Genomic DNA, 12140 nt, shown 5'->3' on the forward strand with positions numbered 1-12140 from the left:
TTTCCCTGTCCTGGTCCAGAATCGGCCATTACTCCAAGGAGCCCTGGTTCCTTTATTGGAGGATGCTGTTAGAAACCAGGGTCTGTGCTAATTGCTATTGGGGTGTCGTTGCTTGTAGGTTCTCCCAGGGGACAGAACTAGGAGATAAAAGCATGCATACTAACTCATGCATGCACACACATCTTCATCTATTTCTTTGTATACATGTTAAAGAGGTCTCCTCTCTAATCCACACCACTGATTTCATCCTATCCTTCCCTTTTTTCTTATTTGTCATTTCTTCAGCACTGGGAAATGTGACTCTTGTTATGTACAGTTTATTCATTTATTTGTTCTACCCTAGTACCATAAAGTAGTTACATGTGCCTGTAAACAGATTTACCAGCTAGACTGCATTGTGTACAGATCTTTTTGTCCTAAATTACTTATTTTCTTCCTCATCACTTTCAGTGTGGCTGTTATTTATAATGCAGTTTGGTTCGTTAGTGTTTGTATTTCCAATTACGCCCTCAGCCCGCATATCCTAGTTTTAATTAATTATTACAGTGAAACAATAAGAGAGCTGTACAGAAAGGTCTACTCAGGCATTTTGTTCTCTCCTATCCTGTTCCCACTACCCCTACTTTCCACTCCTTTTCCCACCTGTAAGTGCCATCTTCCCTGTTTTTCAGAGCAGTTAGATTTTCACCAAGCATTTACTGCCTACTGTAGGCACTTGGCATGTATTGGCATGTATTGCTTCAGTGTTCACAGCAACCCCTTAGGTAGGTACTATTATTACCCCTATTTTTCAGATGAGGAAGCTGAGTCCTAGAGGTAATAAGGAACTTGTCCAGTGTGACATATCTGGTATGTAACCAGTACTCAAACTTTATGACACCAGGGCCAGTGTGTAAGCTGTAAAGGGGCTGGCTGTTCACCACCACTTTCTTAAAATTGTCTGATCCCTTCTCAGTCTGGGTCTTCCTGAAGCTTGGTTCTTCTGAAGTCACCTTTCTGAAAACATTATGGTAACTGTTGGATCCCTTGTTCCAGTTATTCATGTGTTCTGTGTGGTTTTAACACAAGGTTCACAACGGGCCAGCTGGCCTTCAAAACTTGGAGGCAAGAGGTTGCCTTCAGTTGATTCCCCCATTTCAAAACCTTTTTTTTTACATATGTTACTTGTAAATCAGGAGCCATAACCGTTTCTGGAGCCTTCATAGAAAACAATTGTCTGGGGTCACACAGGTTAAAGGAGCAACCACATTCAACGCTGTCGCTGTTCAGTAGATAATTCTGGGGCCTCCCTGTGTCTCAGGTTCTGTGCTGGTTGTCTGAGGGCTTTGGGTGAATGCTGACTGTGCCTGCCCTCAAGGGGCTTATGGTCAGGTGACTGTAATGCAAGACAAAGCTGCATTCAGTGCTGAAAGAAGAGGGCACACCTAATGCTTTGGGAATTCACAGAGGAAGCTATCAGAACAGGGAGGGGGAGACTAGATGGGCCATTCTGAGAGAAGCCTCAGGGAATAGCAACATTTAAAATGAGACTTTGGAGATTGGGGAAGGTTTCAACTGGTACACACAGAGGAAGGAAGGCTAGGGGAAAGCTTTCGGCCAGAAGGTCTGCTTGGGCAAAGGTGTCGGTAAAAAAAATCAGGGGACAGTGTGGGGAATGGTGAGTAGTCTAATTTGGTTGTGGCAGAGAGGATATAGAGGGGAGTGATGAGGGAAGAAAGCCGGACAGGTAGACTGAGGTCATCTTAAGGGTCTTTGTACCAGTTTGGATGTTCTAGACTTCCAGCATTGCCCTGCTCAAACTGGCTTAGACAATAAGGGGGTTTATTGGCTACCCACGTAACTGGGAAGTCCAGGGGTAGCCTGATCAGTTTGATCAACTGCTTCTTTCTGATGCCAAGGACTCATGTGATTTCCATCCCAATACTCTGCTGTCCATAGTGGCACCTTCATCCTAAGGCCAGTCTTTGTGGTCAAGTGAGGGCTGCCAATCATAATCTGAGTGCAATTTTCCTTGAGAAAGTTTTTCTGTGTCAACTCTCTTAGAAGTAGTGAAAATCGGGCCGGGCGCAGTGGCTCTGGCTTGTAATCCTAGCACTCTGGGAGGCCAAGGTGGGAGGATCGCTTGAGCTCAGGAGTTTCAGACCAGCCTGAGCAAGAGCGAGACCCCATCTCTACTAAAAATAGAAAAATTAGCCGGGTATAGTGGCTTGTACCTATAGTCCCAGCTAATTGGGAAGCTGAAGCAGGAGGATCGCTGGAGCCCAGGAGTATGAGGTTGCAGTGAGCTATGATGATGCCACGGCACTCTAGCCTGGGTGACAGAGCGAGACTTGGTCTTAAAAAGAAAAAAAAAAGTGAAAAATCTTTCCGTAAGTGTCACTGGCCAGAATGGGCCCACACGCCCATTTCTTAACCAGTCACTGGCAGTGGGAGCTGGGATTGCCCTTTGCCCAGGGAGGTGCACTTCTGGAGCTGAGAGTCCATTTCCCTTGGGACACGTTGAACACAATCGGGAGTTGATGACGAAGAAGTGGGAATTGGAGTTGGGTAGGCAACCAGCAATAACTCTGTGGCCTCAAGTGCCAAGAACTTTGATGTACCATTATTTTAGGTACCACTAAGAAAGGGAAAATGCTGCCAACGAAGCTAGCATGCGTTGCAGGTTGTGTTCTGTGGGAAGCAGGCTCTGAGAAGGAGGTGAGCGTGCAGGAAGTTCATGGGAGAATGCTCTTGGCAACAACACTCCTGGGGGCAAAGAAGGAAGCAGTGTTGGTGGAGCACAGGGAGAGGTCGGGCTGCCATGCGGTCACAACAAAGGCCTCAGCCAACCCCACAGGGAGCTCAAGAATCTGGGATGGCCCTTCAGCACAGCCCTGCATTGTGGTGAGTTAACTGGGTCTTTATATCCATGTTGACCATCATTGGATGTGGGCTACCTCAGGAATGGGCATCTCTTCAGCTGAGGTGGCTTTCTTTAACAGAGGTGATTCCAAAGACAGTTGGCCACTCACTGAGGGTTGTCTGCTGGAGCATTCTCAGCCGCTATGGAAATAAAACCTCTGTTCAGGAGCGGGGACCTCATGGCACGCCACATCATCCACTACAACATGCCACTGATTGTAGGGGTATCTCAGTGTCTGAGATACTAAAATGTGAGTAAGTCTCCCTCTTAGAAGCAATGGGTAATTCTATAACTATGGCCAATCAGAAGGGGGAGGGGGAATGGATCAAGGGCGTGACAGAGAAAGTAGCAGCAAGAGGCCACTGGAGAACAGGACGCTGGAGAGAGGAAGTTTGCAGAGAGAGGAAGTTTTGCAACATTCATGTTCCTGTCACGTGCTCCTTCAGGCTGGCCTCTGTACTAGAGCTAGCACCCCTGGCTACCTCTAATGTATGATCCTCCTGCATTGGGAAATACATTTTCTACTTTTGTTTCATGATAAATAACATTTCCCCCTGATATTAAAAGTCATGGATCTGTAGGGAGGGAAAAGGAATATATAAAGGGAATAGAAAACATAAACAAGATAGAAATACAGAAAAAAAATAAAATGCAACCATCACCCCCACTACCCTGATACCAGGGTTAACATTTTTACGTCTTTCCTTCCAGTCTCCATCTTATTTTTTTTTTTTTTTTTTTTGAGACCAGGTCTCGCTGTGTTGCCCGTGCTAGAGTGCAGTGGTGTGATCATAGCTCACTGCAACCTCGAACTCCTGGGCTCAAGGGATCCTCCTGACTTGGCCTCCCAAAGTGCTAGGATTACAGGCGAGAGCTACCACACTTGGCCTTATCTTTCATATAATTGTATAATATAAGTGGTGCATAAACCCCATCTTACCCTCTGCCTCCTTGTAGACCTCACTCCCTCCCCCATCCCCCCTTGCTGCCCCTGGAGAGCCACGCTCTCCCTGTTATCCTTCCTATCCACTGTTCTTCCCAGGTTCCAAAAAAAAAAGCTTTCTGACTCTGTGTCGCCCTCTAGATACTACTGAATCTCCTTCCATTCGTAGCCTTTTAAAATTATATTTATTTATTTATTTTCTATAGACCGCTTCTGTGGTCAAAAAATTATATATAGCAGTTATTGTGGCTGTTTTTCTGATCAGAAAAATTTTTAAAAAATATACTCTTTTAGAAAACTGGTATACAGAGACGATTTTTTTTTTATTTCAGCATATTATGGGGGTACAGATGTTTAGGTTACGTAAGTTGCCCTTGCCCCCTCTCTCCCCCAGTTGCCCTTGCCCCCTCTCTCCCCCGAGTCAGAGCTTCAAGCATCTCCATCCCCCAGACGGTGCGCATCGCACTCTTTGTGTATGCATATACCCGTCCCCTCCTCCCCACTCCCACCTGCCCGACACCCAATAAATGTTATTCTTATATGTGCACTTAGGTGTTGCAATGTGGAGATACCTTAAAGAGATACATGTAGAGACTATTTTTTTTAAACCCTGGAATTCTATTACCCAATAAAACTAAACATGTTGGTGTACGTCCTTCCAAAATTTGTTTTTATGACAACTCTTTCTTGAAATAAAAGTTTCATTTATTCCCATGGAGTTCTAAAGGATTTTCATACTTGTGAAGGAATAATAGTTTAGAAATAAAATTAACTTGATAATCATTTTTTTAAATGATCTGTAGCCACAAAAATTATTTATGAGAACTATGCAATAATATTAAACCCTATCATCTATTGACTGCCTACTATATTCCAGAAATTTTTACATATACCAACTCTAGTCCTTATGACAACCCTGTGTAGGCCTTAGCATTAGATGGACCAGGTTTCACCAGCTGTGTGGTCTTGGGGAAGTGCCAAACCTCCCTGTCCCTAAGTTTCCTCACCTGTGAAAACAAGGTTTCTACCAGCACCTACCTCCAGAGTTACTGAGCTTTCAAATGAGACGATCAATGTAAGGTGCTTGGAACAGAGCCTGGCACATCATAAGCACTCAATAAATGTCTATCATCACCAAATAAATTCCAGGTGCCTTGAAAATTTAAATGAAAAATAAAATCAAACCATGACAGTACTAGAAGGAAATGCAGGTGAACGCTTTTATAATACCCGGGGTGGAGAAGACCTTTCTAAGCATGCTATTAAAGGCAGAAATAATAAAGGCAAAGGATTGATGGAATTGGCCATACAGGCTGGACATGGTGGCTCACACCTGTAATCCCAACACTTTGGGAGGCCGAGGCAGGAGGATCGCTAAGGCCAGGAGTTTGAGACCAGCCTGGGCAATGTAGTGAGACCTCATCTCTACAAAAAATTAAAAAATTAGCCAGGTGTGGTGGCACACACCTAGTCCCAGCTACTCAGGAGGCTGAGGCTGGAGGATTCCTTGAGCCTAGGATTTCGAGATTCCAGTGAGCTATGATCATGCCACTGCACTCCAGCATGGGTGACAGAGTAAGACCCTGTCTCGAAAAAAAAAAAAAAATTTTTTTTAATTTACCATACAATAAAAATCACTTCTGAATCATGGAAAACACCATAAAGTTAGAATTGAAGTAATAATTTGGAGAAAAACATTAGTAACATTTGACAGACAAAAGATTTTTTTAAATATGCCAAGAGCTTTAAAACATATATACATTCAAGGATATTTTTGTAGAAAAACAGGCAAAGGACATAAACAGCATAGCAAGACAGCATGATGTGGCCAATTCACTGCTGGGGACGCTGATGAGCCCTGCTGACACAGCTGCTATGATGCAGCCAATGTCACAGCTGCCCCAGTGAAAAGGTGTGATCCCTGGCCCTCGTCTCCTCCTAACCTCCAGTCTAGAGGACTTTCACTTTCTACTTTATTCCTTTCTGCATTGTTTAATTTTCTTTTGCAGATATGTTACTTATAAAAACAAGAAAACAACAACAAAAAAAATAAGAAAAAACTATATGTTACTTGTAATGAGAAAAAAAGAAGGAAACTGTTAGGGTTAGCCTCTTTTTAAGTAGAGAGGTGGCAATATCACTATATTGTCCAGGCTGGTCTCAAACTCTTGGCCTCAAACGATCCTCCCACCTCTGGCCTCCCAAAGTGCCGGGATTGCAGGAGTGAGCCACCGCGCCCAGCCAACTTTAGCCTCTTAAAGGGAAACCAAAATCATCTTTCTAAAAGAAATTTTATTATATTCAATGTAATATTTGCACATTTAAATCCTGAGAGAAAAGTTAATAATTTAGTTGAGAGTTTCCTTATAGTCTGGAGCTAAAAGTAAGGACTCCTATTGTGCTCCAGATGTTTGCCTTCTTCCACCCAGTGTCTGTCTATATCCAATTCATTCATTCATTCGACAGGTACTTACTGAGGTGCCAGGCCCGGTGCCTCAGGCCCCAGCAGTGAACTAGAAGCAGTCCCTGCCCCCATGGTGCAGACATTCTCCTTGGGGGATCGGGAGGGGCAGGTAAATATCCAGGTTAAGGATATATTTCCAGGTGTGGGGACAGCTGAGGCCGGGAAAGGGCGTGGAGAATGGCGGGGGAGCTGCTGTTTTAGGTACAGTGCCCAGGGAGGCTCCCAGGAGATGATCTTGAGGACAGGCATGCAGGAGGCGAAGGGGTGAGCGCTGAGGACCCCCCGAGAACACTCTGGGAAAAGAGAACAGCCACAGCAAAGGCCCTGAAGCAGGAGGGGGCCTAGCCTGTACGAGGAACCTCAAGGTCACCAGCGTGGCTGGAGCAGAGGGATGAGGGAGGAGAGCAGCACGAGATGAGGTTGCGGAGGTAACGGGGCTGGGGAGATCGTGTAGGGTTCGGTGTGTCATGCGAAGGACTTTGGATTCTATTCTAAGCACTGGAAAGGTTGACATAATTAGGAAGAAAGCCTACAAAAGTAGAGGTATCCATTCTTCATATGTTTTAATGGTAAAGGCAATACTTTCCATTAAAACAGATGATTCCTGGATATATATATATAATCTGCAGGCCAAATGGTGCCCAATCCCTAGCTCTCCCACTCTCCCACTCCCCATCCCTAAATCCTGTACCTCAGCTCCAGTTTGCAAGTGGTGGGGCTTAGGAATAGAGAAACCTTATGTTTGGGTGTTGTGAGGACAGAGTTAACATAGCAGGTCTGCTGCCATATTTCTTGCGTGTCTCCAAGGGAACCATGATTGACCCCTAGCTATCTACTGGTAACGTGGCCCTCAGAGTGTTCTTTTTGTCACTAGTGATTTCGTTGTGTACACCTGGAGCAATAAACCATACCATACCAGCTTGTCAGGGTTGCTTTGCACACAGTGAAGATTGATGATGTGTGTGAACCTGGTTTCATTGTTGGAGTCCTGAGTTGCAGTTGCCATGGCCAGTTGCTAGCAGGATGTATTAATATATATGTGACCGGCCCCCATCTGAGCCTCAGACCCTGAGACTCGAATCAGGCTTCCCTGGACAGAGGCATTGTGTGCGTGCCCTGTGGTTTGCTGCTAGACAGGAAGACAGCGCATCCTGTGTGGCTTCACCTCAGATGAAGAGCGACACTGCAAACCTGTGCTGGGGTTCTCTGGACTCCTCCGATGTGTGTCTCTTTCCTGCTGCTTTTTCCCCCTGTATCCTTTGCTGTAATAAATCTTAGCTATTATTAATAGTATAATCTGCTATTGAGTTGTGTAAATCTTTCTGGTGACTCACTGTTAGGGGATGAATTGTGTCCCCCCCCCAAATTTATATGTCGAGGTCCTAACCCACAGTATCTCTGAAAGTGACTGCATTTGAAGATAGGATCTTTAAAGAAGTAATTATAACTTAATGAGATCATTAATCAATGAAGTCAGTTAATTAATGAGGTCATTAGGGTGGAGTCTAATCCAACAGGACTGGTGTCCTTATAAGAAGAGGAAATTAGGACACAGATGCACACAGAAGGAAGACCTTGTGAAGACAGAAGGAGAAGACAGCAAGTCTTCTGCAAGCCTAGCAGAGAGATTTCAGACAAAACCAACGCTGCTTCCACATTGATCTCAGAATTCTGTTCTCCGGAACTGTGAGAAAGTAAATGTCTCTTGTTTAAGCCAGTACCCACTCTGCGGCACTTGCTATGGCAGCTCTAGCAACTAATCCACTCACTGGATGAAGTGTGTCTTTTTCATCTGCTATTTACTTGGTGGTTTTCCCTTTTCTGATATCATGCTTTTTATGAGAGAACTGTATGTTTGTTTCCCTTTTTTATTTTTTAATTCAATTTGTGAATGAGTAATGTTTTTGCATAATTCAAAATTTTTAAAGTGTAAGAAGATATACAGTGAAGTTTCCTTCCCATCCCCTTTTCCCATTTAACCAGTGCGCTTTTCAACAATTAACCAATAAACTTAGTTTTTCTCACTTCCAGAGCTATTTTATGTATATACAAACAAAAATATACATATATATTTCTGCCTTTTTAATGCAAATAATAGCATACTGTACAACTGCTCTGCTTCCTCTTTTTTTGGGGGGGGGGGGCGGCGTGGTTAAGAATATTAAAAGTAAGGCCGGGCACGGTGGCTCAGGCCTGTAATCCTAGCACTCTGGAAGGCTGAGGCATGAGGATAGCTTGAGCTCAGGAGTACAAGACCAGCCTGAGCAAGAGCAAGACCCCATCTCTACAAAAAACAGAAAAATTAGCTGGGCATGGTTGTTCATGCCTGTAGTTCCAGCTACTTGGGAGGCTGAGGCAGGAGGATTACTTGAGCCCAGGAGTTTGAGGTTGCTGTGAGCTATGATGATGCCACTGCACTCTAGCCACGGTGACAGAGCGAGACTCTGTTTCAAAAAAAATATTAAAAGTAAAAGGGTAGAAAAAGATATATGCTAACAATGATCAAAAGAAAACAGGAGTGACATTGTTAACAACTGATATAGATTTCACAGCAATGAATACTGCTGGGAAAAAAGGTCATTTTACATTGATGAAAGAGGTCAACTCATCAGGAAGACATAATAATCCTAAACATTTATGTACTTAACAGAGCATCGAAATACACAAAGCATAAAAGATAGAACTGTGAGGAAAAGTAGACAAATTGACAACTGTAGTTGAAGATTTCAATATCCTTCTCTGAATAACTAACTGGATAGTATAAGTAGACAGAAAATTGGTAAGGATATATGACTTGAACATCATCAGCCAAATTGACCTAATTTTCACGTATAGAATACTCCAACTAACAACACCAGAAAACTCTTTTCAAGTGCACATGGAACATTTACCAAGATAGACCATATTTTGGATCATAAAACAAGTCTAAATAAATTTAAAGATTTAGATCATACAAAGTAAGCTCTGTGACCACAATAGAATTCAATTAGAAATCAATAATAGATCTCTGGAAAATCCACAAATACATGGAACTAACATAGCTTCTGAATAATTTATACATCAAGAAGAAATCAAAAGGGATAGAAGGGTTATGAACTGAGTGAAAAATGAAAACAGAACATAACAAAAGCTGTGGGATACCGCTAAAAGAGTACTTAGAGGGAAATTTATAGCACTAAGTATTATATTAGAAAAGAAGAAAGGTGTTAAATCAATGATCTCAGCTTTGATCTTAGGGAACTAGAAAAAAAAAATAAATGCAAATAACCAGAAGGAAGGAAATAGTAAAAATAAGGACATATTGAAATGAAATATGGGATAAAAAAAATAAAGATAGAAACCAATGAAATATAAAACAGGAAAACAATAGAGAAAATAAAGAAAACCAAAAGCTGATTCTTTGAGAAGATCAATAAGATTCTGTTGACGAGACTGCAAGGAAAGGGCCATTTGCATGCATCTTTGTTGGTAATGTCAGTTGGTACAAATTTGGCATATCCAACAAAACTATGTATGTGTTTACCTTTTGATCAAATGATTTCCACTTCTAGGAATTTACCCCAAAGATACTTCCATAACAATACAAAGATACATATCCACAGAGTTATTCATTGAAGCATTACTTGTAATCATACAAAATATTGCAAATAACCTAAATGCCCAAACATAGCATGGAAAAGTGGTTGAATAAAGTATGGTGCATCCACATAATGGACTACTATGCAGCTGTGGAAAAGGATGAGGAAGATCTCTATGAGTATATATGGAGGGATTTTTAGGATGCATTGCTAAGTGAAAAAAGAAAAGTTCAAAAGAATATATATATATATATATATACACATATGTATAATGTGCTACCTTATATATAAGAAAGAATGGGAAATAAATATGTATATATCTCTTTATGTGAGTGAAAACACTTGAAAGATAAACTACTGAGTTTGATACATGCAGGCATGGGTGGTGATAGGGTGAAAAGCATAGAGAGAATCAGGGGGTACTAATGACACTTCTGAATATATCTGCTTTTGTATAGCTCTGACTTTGGAGACAATGTTAATATTTTTATATACTCATTTAAAAAAGAAAGAAAGGAAACAAGGATGGGTGGAAATCCTAATATGGAATACAAATAGAACAAATGAACTAGCCCAAGTAAGTTTTAAATACCATACTTGGACTATATGTCCTCAGCATAGAAACAAAAATAATTCTAAATAGATACACTTCTTTTCTGCAAAGGCATGAGTTAGCAATTGCAAAATACTTTGTATACATTCTAGGATTAAGTAACTATCTCATGGACAAAGGGAGCCAGGTTTCTTACTGTTAGACAAGGGAGTTACAATTACAAAAAGGAGGAAAGATGGAATGAACCTTGTGGTGTTGGATTGGAATAGGAGACACCACTGTAACTCATGAGTTTTTATAAATCTAGATAGATGTATAAATTGATATGGATGTACGTATGGATATGCACATATGTGTGTATGCACACATTTATGTATGCATGTCTTTTTTTTTCTAGCTCTGTCCTCTGAGAAGGCCCAGAATCAGTGAGCCTAGTAGCCATAAACACACCTAGCTCCCAGATCTTGGTTTCTAGATACCATTCTCTATTAAGAGGAACCTGGGTTCTTTAGAAAAATGGTTAATTCCAGCTGTGAAGCAAGGAAATACAGTATGAGCATGGAATGCTTTGTGGTTCCAGAAAGTAAGGAGGTGCTTACAGAAGAATGGGGACGTGACAAGAGCACACAGGAGGCAGCTTGAAGGGGCATCCATTGGCCAAATCTGGGACAAGTTGAACATCAAGTAATGATAGGAAAGGATTATAACCCATTGAATAAGAATCCATGAATTTGTACTGAAACAAACAAATAGATGGAGAAGGAAAAGATCTTCCTTACAATAGAAAGCCAACTAAGAAATGTAAAAGAAATGATGGAATTAGAAAATCACCATTTGGCAACAATTGTAGTAATAACTGTTTTGGGCAAAAATCATTAGTGGGTACTAAAAGTAGTGGATGAAAGCTCAGTGAAAAATAGGATAGTTATATAGTTCCAAACTGTCACCCACAAACTATTAATTACAAAGTTACAAATCGGTAACTTTACAATGGCAAGACACCACTGTAACCAGATAATCAAAGAACATCAACAATAATAGGACAAAGTGACACTATGTGCCTCCTGCTATGCTGCCCTAAGAACAAGAAGCACCATTTCTGTGGCAGTTCTCCAAAAATGCACAACCTGAGTCTATTCCTGGGGAAGCATGAGACAAATCCAAATGGAGGGACCTTCTGTAAAACAAACGGCCTATATATGCTTCAAAAACGTCAGTCTCATGAAAGACAAAGTCTGAGGAACTCTTCCTGATTCAGGGGACAATTAAATGCAATATGTGATCCTGAACTGTGAAAAAATGACTATAAAGGACAGTATTCAGACAGTTGTTAAGATTTGAGTATGGACTATAAATTAGATAATAATAATAAATCAAGGTTAAATGCACACTGAAGTATTCACAGGGTAAGGAGCACCATTTCTCCAACTTACTCGCAAATGGTTGAAGGAAAAACCCCAAATATATTAATATGTGCAAGGGGAGAGAGAGAGAGAGAAAGCAAATGAGGCAAGATTTTTAAAAAACTGGCAAGGCCGGGCCCGGTGGCTCACACCCGTAATCCTAGCTCTCTGGGAGGCCGAGGCAGGCGAATCGTTTGAGCTCAGAAGTTCGAGACCAGCCTGAGCAAGAGCGAGACCCCATCTCTACTAAAAATAGAAAGAAATTAATCAGACAACTAAAAATATATAGAAAAAATT

The sequence above is a fragment of the Propithecus coquereli genome, unplaced genomic scaffold (assembly GCF_000956105.1).
Source record: "Propithecus coquereli isolate 6110/MARCELLA unplaced genomic scaffold, Pcoq_1.0 Scaffold42, whole genome shotgun sequence".
Taxonomy (NCBI): Eukaryota; Metazoa; Chordata; class Mammalia; order Primates; family Indriidae; genus Propithecus; species Propithecus coquereli.